Raw genomic sequence first — 14,658 nt, 5'->3', positions numbered from 1 at the left:
GCGCGAAGATTGTGAACTCAGGCTGGATTTCGTGGCGACGCCCATGCACCTGGAGTCACATAGGCAAATGTACCCACCCGAGCACAAAGTTTCAAGGGCGCTTTGATGGCGAGCGGGCCCGCAGCGGCATCTCGCAGAGGCCGCGGAATGTACGGAGTGCATGGATTTCAATTCCGAAATTTTATGGACATAAAGATCACAAAGTTTTGATGCGAAAGGTGCATTGACATTTCCAAAGTTGTGCTTTACATATTCATTTCCGGATCTTTGTGGGTTTATTATTCTTATTAACATTTGATGCCAAAGCTGCATTTACTTTTCTAATGTCGTACATCGGACCATACAACGAAACAAGCCAAATCAATACACTATCAGACAAGTTGGCAAAGCACGCAGCGAGGTCCGGTGAGACTAAGCGTTGTGATGGTTCATATTTGCCATCATGTCACAGAAAACAATATCAACATATTTTTCACCTGCGCCAAAGCATCAATGCATGTCAAGACACTAAAGCCAGCCAAGGTAACTGCGTTCTTATTTATTTTTTCTACTTTTAATTTTATTCGCGAGGACACATTGAGCCTCTCCAATTTTTTGTTCTTGCTACCCGCGGACTACCATAGCCAGCTAGAGGTCCTGCGTTTTTCATGTGTTGCCCTGGCAACCGCGCGGCGCACTGCGGTGCGCGTTTGTTTTTCTCTGGCCGAGTGGATTTTGGCCTCGGAGAGTTTTGGATGCTTTCTGGCTAGCAGATGAGAAAAAGAAGCAATGGTCACTCGCTGTCACCATTGTGGGGACTCGACAGATTGCAACACGTTCGCTTGAGGGCATCACCATCGTTTCGATGTTATCGCAACGTCTGCGGAAAGTCTTATCTTGCCAGTGTAGGATAACGAGCAGCACGTATATGGTTCTCTGTGGACCAAGTGTCTCACGTTTTCTTGGTTATTCCTTAGGTAGCTACATTAGGTGCCCCAAGTAGGCATTCGATTGTGGCCAAGATGCTTTCCTTTGCAGTTCTTCATTTTGGTGCCGCCCCCCCCCCCCCCCCCCCCCGCCCAACACACACAAAAAGACATTGTTGCCGTGCAGCGAATTGTCGCATGCTGAAAGTTCGATTTTTGTTACTACTTTTGCGAAAAGTAATGGGCTATGGGACTCTTCACTTGCCAGATACTCTTACTACATTATTGCGATAGCAATTAGGGGGACACTCAAGGCGCATTCCTGTCGTCGCTGTCATGTTCTGTATGAAGTCCAAGGGCGATAACATCGTCAGCGCGTGCCGCGTGCTTTATGTGCGAGTGAAAGCGTAGCGGGGGGAGGTGGAGGGGAGAACCGACGATGGTGGGTCAGTCTTGCGTGCGCAACGGAGAAAAGCGGGAAGGAAGCGCGCCGCCTTCCGTCATGCGCGATGCATCGGGGGAGTGGAGGGAGGGGGGGTGCAGGCCTTAGGATTCTGTGATCTGTGAATCTGTGATTGCGCAACATGATTATTTGCCTTGTTTAACGCATTATACAGGGTGTTTTAGCTAACTTTAGCCAGAGTTTAAAAATATGACGATGCACTTTAAGAAGACACGACCAAATGCACGTTGCTTCCTTTTATTGCATTGTGTAGCTATTTTTGTATTTTGTTTAATTAGACAATTAGTCAAGATTAATTAACACGAAGCTAATTCCAAATAGAAAGTTTCAGAGCGCTTTGCAAAGCGTCCGAATAAACAGTTTCTGTCTTTCTATCAATTAAGTATTAGTGTTTTTTAGCTCACTGTGGATTCCCGCGAAATACAAAAAACACAACGTGACATGCCCGCTTGCGTGTCGTGATTGCACTGCTCCCAAGCTTTCCGTGCACAAACAGCCATAGCCACAAACAGCTCTGCCACTTAAAAAGCGACAGAGCAGCGACGCAAGCGTTGGCTGTTCGATTTAAGCTAGCAACAGTTATATACTGTGCTGTGTAAAGCGACTGATGGACGTAGTTGTAGTGGTAGTTGGTAATTCCAGACAGCGATAAACAGACTATCGTGTATCGGCTGCTAAAGCGCGAGCAATTTCGTGATGCCTTTTTCCAACGAGGAAAAAGCAAACATGATCTTTGCCCTAGTAGTTGCAAGCAGACAGAGACGGCAGGCTGCAAGAATATTTCAAAGCTGGCACCCGGGTAAGTGACTGAGCCCAATGACAATATTCAACACCTACAAGTCGCTGAAGCAAACCAGCAGCTTCACAAGAAAGTGGCAGAGAGCTTCAGTCATAACTAATGAGGTTCGCTCCAACGTTTTGTCTTTCATCCACAATCCACACGCTAGCATGCGCAGCGTGAGTGTACAGCTCGGTGTGTCCAACTCAACTGCCTGGATGATCTTGAAAACAGCTGGACTGCACCCTTATCACCTGCAGTTGCATCAATGCCTGGAGTCAAGGGATGTTCAAAAGAGACTCAACTTTACGAATTGGATTTTGATTCAGGAGGAGCAGGATTCTGACTTTCTCACCAAGGTATCCGGACTGACGAGAAGAACTTTTCCTGAAATTGCCAAGTAAATATCCACAACGCACGCTATAGAAGTGAGAAAAATCCCCACTGGCTAGGAATATCCCACCACCAACATCAGTGGTCTTTTAACGTTTGGTGTGGAATATATGACAGCACAGTTATTGGCCCAATGTTTTTAACAACACTCTGACCGGCAAGAGGTATGTCAGTTCCTCAAAGGGCAGGTTGAAGACTTCTGCTGCAACATGCCACTAGCCCAGCTTGACGCGATGTGGTGTCAGCACGACGGGGCCAGTCAAGCACGAGCAAGCCTTGATGTTACTTTCCCAGGGCAATGGATAGGGAGAAACGGGCCTGTGCTGTGGCCGGCAATGTCATCCGACCTCAACCCTCTTTACTTTTTCTTCTGGGGCTATATTAAGGATCACGTATACATGACGGAAACGACGACTCCAGGAGCCTTACAGAAGAAGATAATTGAAGTCTGCCACAGCATTTCATCGACGGTGCTCAAGGCAGCGACAGCAAGCGTTCTCAGAAGGTCCCAGTGTTGTATCGCTGCAGAAGGTGACCTCTTCGAGCACTTGCTGTGAAAGCGCATGAAAAATAAACGTAAATTCAGTGAAAGACTGCGTCTGATCATTATTTATACTTTTATTCCACCATTTTCAACCTTCTGAAAACTGAGTTTTTTTTTATTTAGGGATGTTCAATTTGCTTACAGCTATCGCGAAATGACGGACCTGTAGCTTCCGGCAGCACAAACGATAACCGCTGCGTCTGCTTATCGCTATAATGAACTTTTGCGAGGGGAGCACATCACTGGCGTAAACGGCACAGCCGATGCCTATGTGGTTGCCCTGTCGCCTATTAAGTAGTAGCGCGCCTATGGCTGTTTGTGCGATAAACATTGGGGAGCAGTGCAATCACGACGCGCAAGCAGGCATGTCACTAGTTTTGTAGTTCGCGCGCATCATCAGTAAGCTGAAATACACTAATACCTAATGTATATATAGAAAGACAGAAACTGTTTATTCGGACGCTTTGCAAACCGCTGTGCGATTCCCTAAATGGCATTTTTTTCATAACTTCGTTACTTCAGAAGTTGGTTTACTAATCTTGACTAAAAATCTAATTAGGCAAAATACAAAATATAGCGCGACATACTACGTACAAAAGTGAGCAACATGCACTTGGTCGCGTCGTCTTAGAGTGTATCGGCATATCTTTAAACTCTGGCTAAAATTAAGTGAAACACCCTGTATAAAGTGACTTTTGCTTAGATACGTAGCTTTATTGGTTACTTATACGTATATTTAAATATCTTGTTGCTAGGTTTCGTGGATACATGCAGTGAACTTTGTTTCCAGAGACACTTTTTTTGCTTTTTAACAATCTTTATCTTGGCATTTGTGCATTCCATTGTACTTCGAATTTCTAATGTATATTTTGCAGAACTGCTGCTTTTTTTATGTGATCTCTGTTGCGACTACGATTTCGGTGCAATTACAATACGCAACCGGTGACAGCTGCTCCTGCGCAGTACATTAGAATGAAGGACAGCGTCACTGAGATTTTTCCCTGGCCGTTGCATATGTACAAAAATGTAAGCAAGGCTTTCGAATGACAAAGTATCATTAACATATTTGTCCTCAACTTGTTCATTTCAGGGCCTTTACATTTATCATATCAGCGGCATGCACTGCTTTGCTGGTTTTGCACTGATATAGTTCTAAAGTTTGTGTGATATTTTCTTTCTTAAAGGAGTACTGACACACAAAAAAAAAATCCATGTGGTTTTTTCTGCTTTAATAAGTAGTTAATGACCCAGTAATCACGGCACGAAACCTCATTTACTTCAGAGCGCAACAGGTAATTATTTGCAGTCTTTTTTGTAGCGACTAGTCGAAGTTCGGTTCCAGAGAGCAACGAGACAGGAGAAACAGGAATGTAAACAAAGTGGTCACGTGTTAGCAAAATGCCATGACGTATGCTCCGAGGTGCAGCCAGCGTGCGCGACCAACTTGCTGAATATTGTCGTGCGACTGCGGCATCAGTCGGACGACCGCAGCCAATGACAGCGCCGGTAGCGTGAACGTCATGGCCACGTGGTAGACCTGGCGGGGCGCCATAGAGAATGGGGCACGGCCGGCGAGCGGGTGCCTCGTCGCTCTGATCATGTCTGCTTTTTTTTTCTCTCCCTGGTCGAAACGTGGGCCTCTTCTGCCGCTGACGGCGGCACATAAATAGGCTACAATTTGTTTCTGACACGAAATAACTTCTAGAATAAAGTGACCTTGAAAGAGTGCGAGTTATAAAACGTTGTGCGAAACAGTAAATCGTTGGCGTGATTTCTACTCGGACGTGGTCAGCGCAGACGTGCCAGCAATCGTCTGTATATGAAGCAGCTCGCCTGACTGGCGTGTTTACTCATCGCTGCTAACAGCACCGGGAAAACTAACCGTATTTTCACTTAAGAGAAACATAAATGTTCAGGCATTGATTGTGCTGACGAATTTAGGCGCTTTATTACGAGCTGCGGACGCATCACAAGGACCCTCAGCCCCGGACAGATCTCAGACTCTGCCCAGGCGGCGCTGCGGAAAAACCCGTCACCAGCGCCCCCATCACAGCCTTGGCGCTGAGTAGTGCAAGGAGAGCTGTCCGCAAGCGAAGGTCTATAGGCCACAATGGACCCTTCTCTTTCGTTTGTGTTCAGGCACGGTTTCCTAAAAATCAAGGACTTGGAAAGCTTCTTGCGCCCATCCACGCTTCGGAAAGGAAGCTCAGCAGGGCGAAGTACGTGTACAATATAAAATAAAGTCTCAAGTGTTATTTCGGCATGCTGCAACTCGCAAGTACAGAGAGCATCAGGTTTGTCTATAGGCATATCAGCATAAAAATCTAAGCATTTCAAATTGGTTCATATTGAATATTGAATAGAGTAAATCCTTTCATAGCCTTTTCCATGGCAGCAAACAGCGTGCGATCATAACGAAAGTAAGCTTCCTACAGTGCCTACGCGCAGCATCTTTCTTTCTCGCAGGAGCTACAGCATCGCTCAGTACCTTAATTTGAACTTTTTGCAGACGTTTCGAGTAACAAGCGCGCACAAATAAATGTAAATAAACGCGACATTTTTTCTTTACACACGTGCGTTACTTCGCAATTACTCATCCAGTGCTCCTACAGCAACTTCATTGCTCACATTTAAAAACGCAGTCGAGCAGGCTCAGCACATTGCGAAGCGTGCTTGTTGTATCGGCGCAGGACATACAAAATACTGAAAGTAGAAATGAGCTCGTGATACAACGATGCTCTAGAACAGGATTTTGAATTCATAAACGAACCAAAATGTTTGGTTAAGCTGACCTGCCAAATCTCTCCGTTCCACTTGTTCGAGTTAAGCGGAGGCAGACGTCTGTTAAAAGGTGGAGATGTCGATGGCACATAAGCAGGATGGTTCGCAACGTTGTTTTTTCTGTTACCAACGAAGTGGCGGCTGCAGATTCTTGAGTTTTCGCGTGGTTACCACGGTCCTCCGTCAGGGCCATGCAACACAATTACAGAAGAACAAAATTGTCGCACTTTCTCATGCGAGCCGCTGTGTTGTGGGGAATGCAAGTAATCCGATTACCCAACAGGTTGAACGGCCCGTATCCAGCGCTCTCACCTTTCCCCTTCATACGATCGCGATGGAAATCGGTAAAATTGAACATTGTTAAAAACTGTGGGGTTTTACGTGCCAAAACCACTTTCTGATTATGAGGCATGCCGTAGTGGGGGACTCCGAAAATTTCGACCACCAGGGGTTCTTTAACATGCACCTAAATCTAAGTACACAGGTGTTTTCGCATTTCGCCCCCACCGAAATGCGGCCGCCGTGGCCAGGATTTGATCCTGCGACCTCGTGCTCAGCAGCCCAACACCATAGCCACTGAGCAACCACGGCGGGTAATTGAACGTTGTTATTCCGCCCTTCACGTTCATGGCAATTTACAACATAATAGTAGCGTCGATTGCGGCATTTCTTCGTAGCGCGCGGAGCTACCGCGGTTGCCGTCGTTTCCACCATCAGTCTGAAGAGTGAGCCAGCAAGCGCTTTATGGCAGTTCAGCGGCGCGTCCAACTAGCGTAGAAATTCATAGCTCTCTGTCTGGGTGTTAAATGCGCAAAACACTCGCAATATGGACCAAAATCTAGTTAAATCATTGTTTTGCAGTCGCTAGCTGCATAGGCAACTTAGCTAGAGAGTCGGGCTTCACACTACTCAATTACTGCCTCTTCGCAATGGCAGGTGGCGCTACGTGTCTTGCAAAACTCCAGAGTCTGATGTCCATAGACGGCCGGCGAGCTAGGCCTACCTCGTCTCCCAGCGATCGCAAGCCTGCCTGGCATGCTCGTTCGCTTCTGTCGGCGCCAATTAAATCAAATGTGCTGCAATTTAAGCGTGACATAACTGTGTACACATTGTGCCGACTAACATAGGCGCTTCGTGATACGAGCTGCAAGCGATCGTGTCACAAGCGCAACCGGTGTCGGATTCGATGGCCTAGGGAGCTAAGCCTGCCGGCTCCTGGCCATCGGCGGCTGTCAACGGATCCGATACTGCTAACACGGCCTTGCGGAAACACGTCTACAGTGCTCGCATAGACGTGTTTATATTGTCATCGTTTGTTTCAAACAAGATAGCTGTGCAAATACGGCTACTTTCACTTTCTGTTCGAAGTTACGCAGCATTCCGAACTTCCACGCAGGGGCGCCGGTTCTGGGCGGAGCTACCCGCCACTCGCTCATTCGTACCATGTGTCCCGAATCGCCGCATGCGGCAAGTCGCACACGACGCGCCGTACGACAGATCGCACGGGAAATCGCACCATGTGTCTCGCACTTTAGACGCGGCCAATCACTTAGCAACTCAGATATTGCGGCCGGCGATGGCGATGACGAACCTCAACAAAACCCTCACATATCAGCCACGATCAATGGTAAGACACAACAAATGGGCGTTAAACGTTGTGGTAGCGCAGTCAAGCTGATAGTGTGGGAAATATCCCGATGGACACGACGAAAACTGCAGTTGCAGCGACACGGAGAGCGTTCCACTACAAGTACAACAGCTAGAACAAGCAACAGCAGAGAAGAGCACATGTAAGCCGCATGGCAGCCAACGAAAATTCGTGACGTATGTGGTGACGTAGCCACATGACGTAGCATTTTCTTGGCTATTTACAATCCCGCTTGATGTCAATGTCGCGAGGTGCTCTGTCTTGCGGTTGGCTGCGCACACATACTTTAAAATTGATTTTAAATACGTTCTAAGCGATATTCGCCGCTGATATTTTATAGACGATGTGTGTGTGACCAACTAAATCGATCTCACAAGTTATCTCGACTTCAAATTTTTGTGTCAGTACTCCTTTAATAAATGAAAAAACATGAAAGCATTGATATCAGTTAATTTTGGCACAATTTTTAAGACATAAGTATATATTCTTTTATGAAAAAATACATATTTTACATGTCTTGAAAGTGCGTAGCATTGAAGAATTTGTTTGCAGCATCTTTGGCAATTGCAATGCAGTTATTATTCATGTATTCGATCCCTCGACAAATTCTGTGAGGAGGCCAAGTTCCAACATGAGCCCCCCCCGAACGAAATTTCTGGCTACGCCACTGCTAGTGGCACATACCTATTACCCAAGTTAGTCTCAAAGACTTTCATTGAAGAGCGGCATACGCCTACTGGCACATATATACACAGTGTCCCAAGCTGGCATCAAAGGTTCATTGGAGTACAGCGCAGACCAAGTGGTACATACCCAGCACTCCAAGTAGGCGTCAAAGAGATTTTCCAAACAGCAGTGCACCTACCCAGTCCCGCGTTTACAGTGACACATGTCTGCGTGAAAGCGGTTTGCTGAAGAGCGTAACATATGCACACATCGCCTCATATTCGGTGACTCAAGTTGGCCCTATGGTTGTTTTCGAACCCTGCTACTTCAGCACAGCTAACCTATGAGCTACCCATTCTACCATGGACTACCCAGTGACCCAGGTAGGCGCGAAAATGGTTACACACAAACAGAGAGAGAAAGAGAGAAAGCACTCAGGAAGTGCCTAAAGTGCCCTAAGAATGCTAGCACATTAAAATACAGGGTTTTTGGTACTGAACAGTCAAAAATTGACTGGCAAACATCCTGCACTTAAACAGGGCACTGGATCATCAAACACTCTGAAGTACAAATATGTGCTGTTAACTTCAGTGGATGTTGAGTGTTGTTTTTTTGTATACGCACGTGTACTCCGTGATAAAAGTTGCAACATGAAACCTGAAAATCTTGAGGTGGCACTTGTTTGTCCATGCTTTCAGAATTTGTTGGTGGTGTCTAGGGACACTAACATTCAGAAAAATCTTATAACCTACACAACTTGCCTCATTCCGATTTATTGAGAAAATAAAATGAATTTCATAAAACAAGGGTTTAGTGGGCTCTGTTCCTTGAGAAATCAGTTTGAAGTTTGAGGTTTATTGAATACTTAGTGCAGATACAAAAATATTTATATTTAGTACAGAAAAAGGTCCCATAGTGTAAACCACTTTGGGGGACCTATTATAAATAAAAAAAAAAAAACACTAATACTACTAGACAGCAAAAAAGCAGTGAATTATAAAAATACACAAATACAAATACAAATACATAATGAGGCAAAAGAATAATACAATGGAAAATATAAAACGATAGGGATGAGGCTTAAGCTGAAGTAAGAAACGAAGCAAACAGTATTAAAAACAACAGAGTTGAAGTTGTGTTTTAAAAGATGTATTCAGTTAATGGACCTATAGGTTAAACATGAAATTGCGAAGCTGATGTTTGAATTACGATATAGAAAAGGCACATTTAATGATAAAAGGCAATGAATTCCAAAGTTTGATTAAAACAAATGCTACTCTTTATTAACCATAGTTAGTTCGTACCTTAGGGAGTATAAAATTGTTATTGGAGGAAAAGTGCGTAATATTTGAGTCAGTAAGGTGTCGGATAAGAACGGATTTGAGAAGGTTATGGTCTTTAACTGCTTGATAAGCAAATGTGCAGACATTAAATTTGATTACGCTAAAGTGTTACACTAAAGCTACAGCAAGAACGAAAAAGGAGGAGAACGAAGTGCGTTTGTCATTGCAGCGGCTCGGTGTAGGCACGGCCCCTTTTTCTCAATTCATTTTTAACCCTTACAGGGTCAATGACTTAAATATATGGCACCGCGAACAAGTCCAAAAATGGTCGATGCCGTATATTTACGGCGCCATTTGTACAGTACGTGTAAAAAGTGAGCCAATTTCCTAGCTTTTTCTTTTCTGTCATGGGCTGCCACTACGTGAGAATACAGATAATTTTTTTCGCGTGCCTCCCTCTCTTGGTTTTCGTTGCGTGGTTTGTTCTAGAGCTAGTTTGCTCACGCGCATCTATATACTACCGCTCGCGCATTGCCGCACGCGCGGGCGAGCGGCGGTTTGGGGTTTTGTTCCGTGGGCAGTTTCAGCTTCTTGCACTTGCAAAACTGATGGCCATCTCGTTACTAATTGCTCAAAAGGCAACTGCTTGTTTCTCGCTTGTTTAGTGCTCACAGGGGTGCACATAGGAAGGATGCCGCCGTGCATGCATTTCCGTTGCTTTATTTTTTGTTTTATTCTAGTGAAAACTAATTGCCTCTGGTTGGCAATAAGTTTGTCCCACGTTTTGCTTTTTTGACGGGCACACAACCACACAGTTTTCTTGAGTGCGCACAACTACGCTGTTCGATTACACTATAGATGTACATATTAGTGTAAGAGCAGGAACAGTTAGAGTCTTGCGAAATATTCTCGTGTGCGCATTTTCAAAGCCTTGAACTATGTGTATAGCAATGCATCAAATTTTTAATACTTATAAGTTTATTTCCTTTTTTATTGTTGTTATTCATGAATGAAGAATACATATATACCAATGCAAAACATTTTTTCTTACTTTACGGTCACTGTAGAAAAATTATGGTACATACTTTTCGAAATCAGTCCCTAAGAAGAACTGGAATCTGCAATAAAAAAAAAATCGACCCTGGGCGTTCGCATATGGCGAAAAAGAATCGACCCTCAAAGGGTTAAATAGATGCAGCCCATCGTAACAGTTTTGGTGGAGGTGCGGGGTAAAACAACGGTGCCCCCGAAGAACGATGACGAACCGCCCGCAGAAGTGCAAACCGTGGAGCTTCACCGAAGTCGCCGAATTGCCAGTTTGCCACCAGAGATGGCTTCCGACGGCGACAACCCGCCACTTTCTTCCAGTTATTCATGGCAGCCCTACATCGAACCACGAACTTTTGCCAGAAAAGCTGGGGAAGATGTGGATGGATGGCTCAGCTTTTACTAACGCGCAAGTCGGTTTAATGGCTGGAATGCCACCGCCCAGCTTAACAACGTTGCCTTCTCCCTCAAGGGAACTGCATCTGTGTGGCTTGAAAACCACGAAGAAAGCATGACGATGTGGGAAAAGTTCGTAGACGAAATCAGGAAGTGCTTTGGAGATCCTGCAGCTAAAAAGAAGCATGCAGAGCAAACCCTAATGCAGCGAGCCCAAGTTTCCGGCAAAACCTGCACGACGTACATCGAGGAAGCGCTGAAGTTGTGCAAGGCCTTGGATCCTCAGATGACAGAAGAGGACAAAGTTGGTCATCTTTTAAAAAGGATCGCCGAGGACATGTACCAGTTCCTCATCGGAAAAGACAGTCTGAACTCCGTTAAGTGACGTCATTCAGCACTGCCGCACATTTGAAGACTTGAAAGCTCGGCGTATCACACCAAAGTTCAGCCGCCTGGCCAATGTAACTAACGTTGCCAGTGTTGACGTTGTGCCAGCTCCATCCAACCTTACGTCAGTTATTCGGCAAGTTGTGCGCGAAGAGCTTGACCGACATGAGGCGGCTTCCCTCTGGACTCCGCGAGTTCAAGAGCCCTTTTCTCACTGTGACTTCGGTGAGATGTCCATCACCACCGCCTACGTAGATGCCTACAACTTCGCTCCTCATTCAAGAGCGCCAAACCCTACTATGAACGCGCATCCCAGTTATCAGTTTCATGACGGTTACTCACCCAGACCACCTGCAGTTTGTCAAGAGTGGGACAGCCATGCCAGTTATCCTGCTACTGACAATTTCGGTGCATCCTGTGAGTGGCCCATCTGCTTCCAATGCGGTATTCGCAGTCACGTCCTCATCACCGTTGCATGTCACCACCGTCCTATGAGTGACCGCACACTTTTTATTGGCGTAGCAATCGGCACGGTGACGAGACACGCCAGCCTTCTGACTCTGATAGCAGGACAAACGCACTTCATTCTTGCTGTAGCTTTAGCGTAACACTCAGATCCTCAAATGCCCAGTGGAAGTTCTTACTAATTGAGCCTATATGTGCCTAAACGACAGTATGACAGCTTTATACCCTGTTAGAGATGCCTAAAACCGCATTCTTTAGTGCCTAAACTTCTGGTCTCTAAATCGTAACATTGAGAATTTCATCATATTGTTACGTGTTAGGTGGCAGCTTCTGCAGTACCCCGCACCTCCACCAGAATGTTACGTGTGGAAAGACACAGATGAAAGAGGCTATATACAGGCTATTTACACTGGAGCCAGACCGCCAGGCCGACACTCGCTCGCGCCAAGGGCACAGACCCACTTCGTCGTCGTTCTCGCAGCGGCTCGTCCCTTGAGCATCACTCGATGATATTGTAATAATATTGAAGTTTGTTATATTGAGATTTAACCGTACTATCCCAGATATACTATGCCAATTCTATCACTGAGCTCATAAATATTAACAGTTATAAAGAGGTTGAGTGATCGCTTAAAAAATGGTGCATCACACTGATGTAGAAACTTTTTTCTTTGTATCATGAAAAGGCTTGCAAACTTACTATTATTTTTTTAAGAAGTACACCTTGTCATATTGTTCTTCTACTTCAGTGCTCTGTTAGGTTGTTTACTGCTTTTGTCTGAAAAGTACGCTTGAATGTTAGGCTGCCAGTGCACTTACAAGCATATGCATGCTTAGGTGCGCAGAAAATGTACAGTCGCCTACAATACTGTCACGTGCACCACTCCCTATGACATCATCGGACCCTGACCATGACTTGCCATTTGTCGGCGTTATCGATGCCATAAAGATGGCTGAGCACCAGCGCGCTGACCCTGAGCTGCTGCCGCTGATCGAGCACTTTCAAGGAGTTGAAGGTGTTTTACCCCGCTCGCTCGTGCGCGACTTATCATCATACTACTTGCACAACAACGTCCTTTACAGGAAAAACTGCGGAAGCGGTCCCAATACGTACCTCCTTGTCGTGCCGTCGGCGCTGCGCCAGGACATTTTGCAAGCCTGCCATGATGAGCCATGCGCGGGACACCTGGGATTCGCTATGACATTAGTAAGGATACGACAGAAGTATTACTGGCCCCGGCTTTATTCTTCTGTACAACGGAACGTGAAGACCTGCTGCGACTGTCAGCGCCGCAAGAAACCACCAGTCAAACAGGCTGGATTTCTCCATCCTGTAGACCCTCCTCAAGCACCGTTCCAACAAATAGGAATGGATTTACTTGGGCAGTTCCCACTGACCTCTTCGCGCAACAGATGGATAGTCGTCGCTACCGACTACTTAACCCGGTAAGCCGAAACCGAAGCTATCCCTCAAGCAAACTTGTATGAAGTGGCCAAGTTCTTTGTACGCCACATCATCCTACGACATGGTGCACCGTCTGTTGTCATCAACGACCACGGTACAGCATTTACAGCGGAACTTATGCAGGACGTTCTCCAGCTGACGCATAGCTCTCACCGCAAGAGCACAGCATATCACCCTCAAACCAATGGATTAAAGGAACGTCTGAACAGAACGCTGGCTGATATGCTCTCCGTGTATGTCGACGTAGAGCACAAGACGCGAGACGAGATTTTACCCTATGTGACTTTCGCGTATAACACTGCTGTACAGGAGACTACATAGTTTACGCCGTTTGAACTTGTATACGGGCGCCACGTCACGTCAACACTTGACGCCATGCTACCTCTGGCTGATAATAGCCCGACCAGCGAACGCGCGAAAGAGTTTGTACAAAGAGCCGAAAAGGCACGCCAGCTTACTTGGCATCGTATCTGGAGCCAACAAAATACTGACACCCTTCGATACAACCAGGGTCAACGCGATGTTGATTACAATACCGGCACCTGCGTGTGGGTCTGGACGCTCGTCCGTCGCTGTGGACTCTCGAAAAAGTTGATCAGCCGGTATTTTGGTCCCTACAAGGTTACACGCCGCCTCAGTGACGTGACCTACGAAGTCGTCCCCTGCAGTTCTGACCCCGGTTCGCTCCGTCGTCGTCCTCGTGCTGAAGTTGTTCATGTAGTGCGCATGAAACCATACTATGCGCGTACGTGAACCCCGAGATGCACCTGAGGAGCTCGATTTCTTATGTCGCTGAACGAACTTTGTGACGCGACCGAGACGGTCGCTTTTCGCATGGGGGCAATTGACACAAAGATGTGGGGCTCCCGCACCGCAGAATGGCGCGCGCAAAGGTCGGCGCCATGAAAGACGAAGTGCGTACGCTGCACGCTATTCTTCTGGCCCGCCATTAACCCTTTGAGGGTCGAATTATTTTGAAAAACTTTCCCAGGTGGTTAAATTACTTTATTATGGATCTTGAATGTACAAAATGTATAAAGTCAGGAATAAATAGTAAAAAATAATTAGGAACAGTATTTTGGTTTCGGCATCACTCAGAACTGCAAAATGTTCAATAGTATTTCCGAGCGTGGTACTCCTTGAAACACGGGTCTACGCACAGCGCCTTATCGCAGTCTGCACACCTAAAATGCGTGTCTGTTCTCTCGGAGCAAGGAGTTGTGTTGGCGCACACATGACATCTTTGCGTGCAGCTGCCTTGGGCAGAGGTCTGAGGCACCCTCTCGCGTAAGCGCGTTGCCGCAGAGAGCGAGAATACCTCGTGAGCGGCGGTGATAAACAAGCTAAGAGCAGCGACAATCAAGATAGAAATCAACTTCTGCTGCCCCTGTGATAGCGTGCCGACAAAGAGAAAAATCACGTTTCGCGTGCCTCCGT

At 46.2% G+C, this 14,658-nt stretch overlaps 1 protein-coding gene across 2 annotated transcripts in view; it reads right to left on the bottom strand.

Annotated features, from left to right (window-relative positions):
- LOC126533190 (uncharacterized) overlaps positions 1 to 14,658 on the bottom strand; it is a 148,984-nt gene that overhangs the window by 103,967 nt on the left and 30,359 nt on the right. The window lies entirely within an intron of this gene.

This window comes from Dermacentor andersoni, chromosome 7 (genome assembly GCF_023375885.2).
Source record: "Dermacentor andersoni chromosome 7, qqDerAnde1_hic_scaffold, whole genome shotgun sequence".
NCBI lineage: Eukaryota > Metazoa > Arthropoda > Arachnida > Ixodida > Ixodidae > Dermacentor > Dermacentor andersoni.
This window is presented reverse-complemented; position numbering and strand designations above follow the sequence as displayed.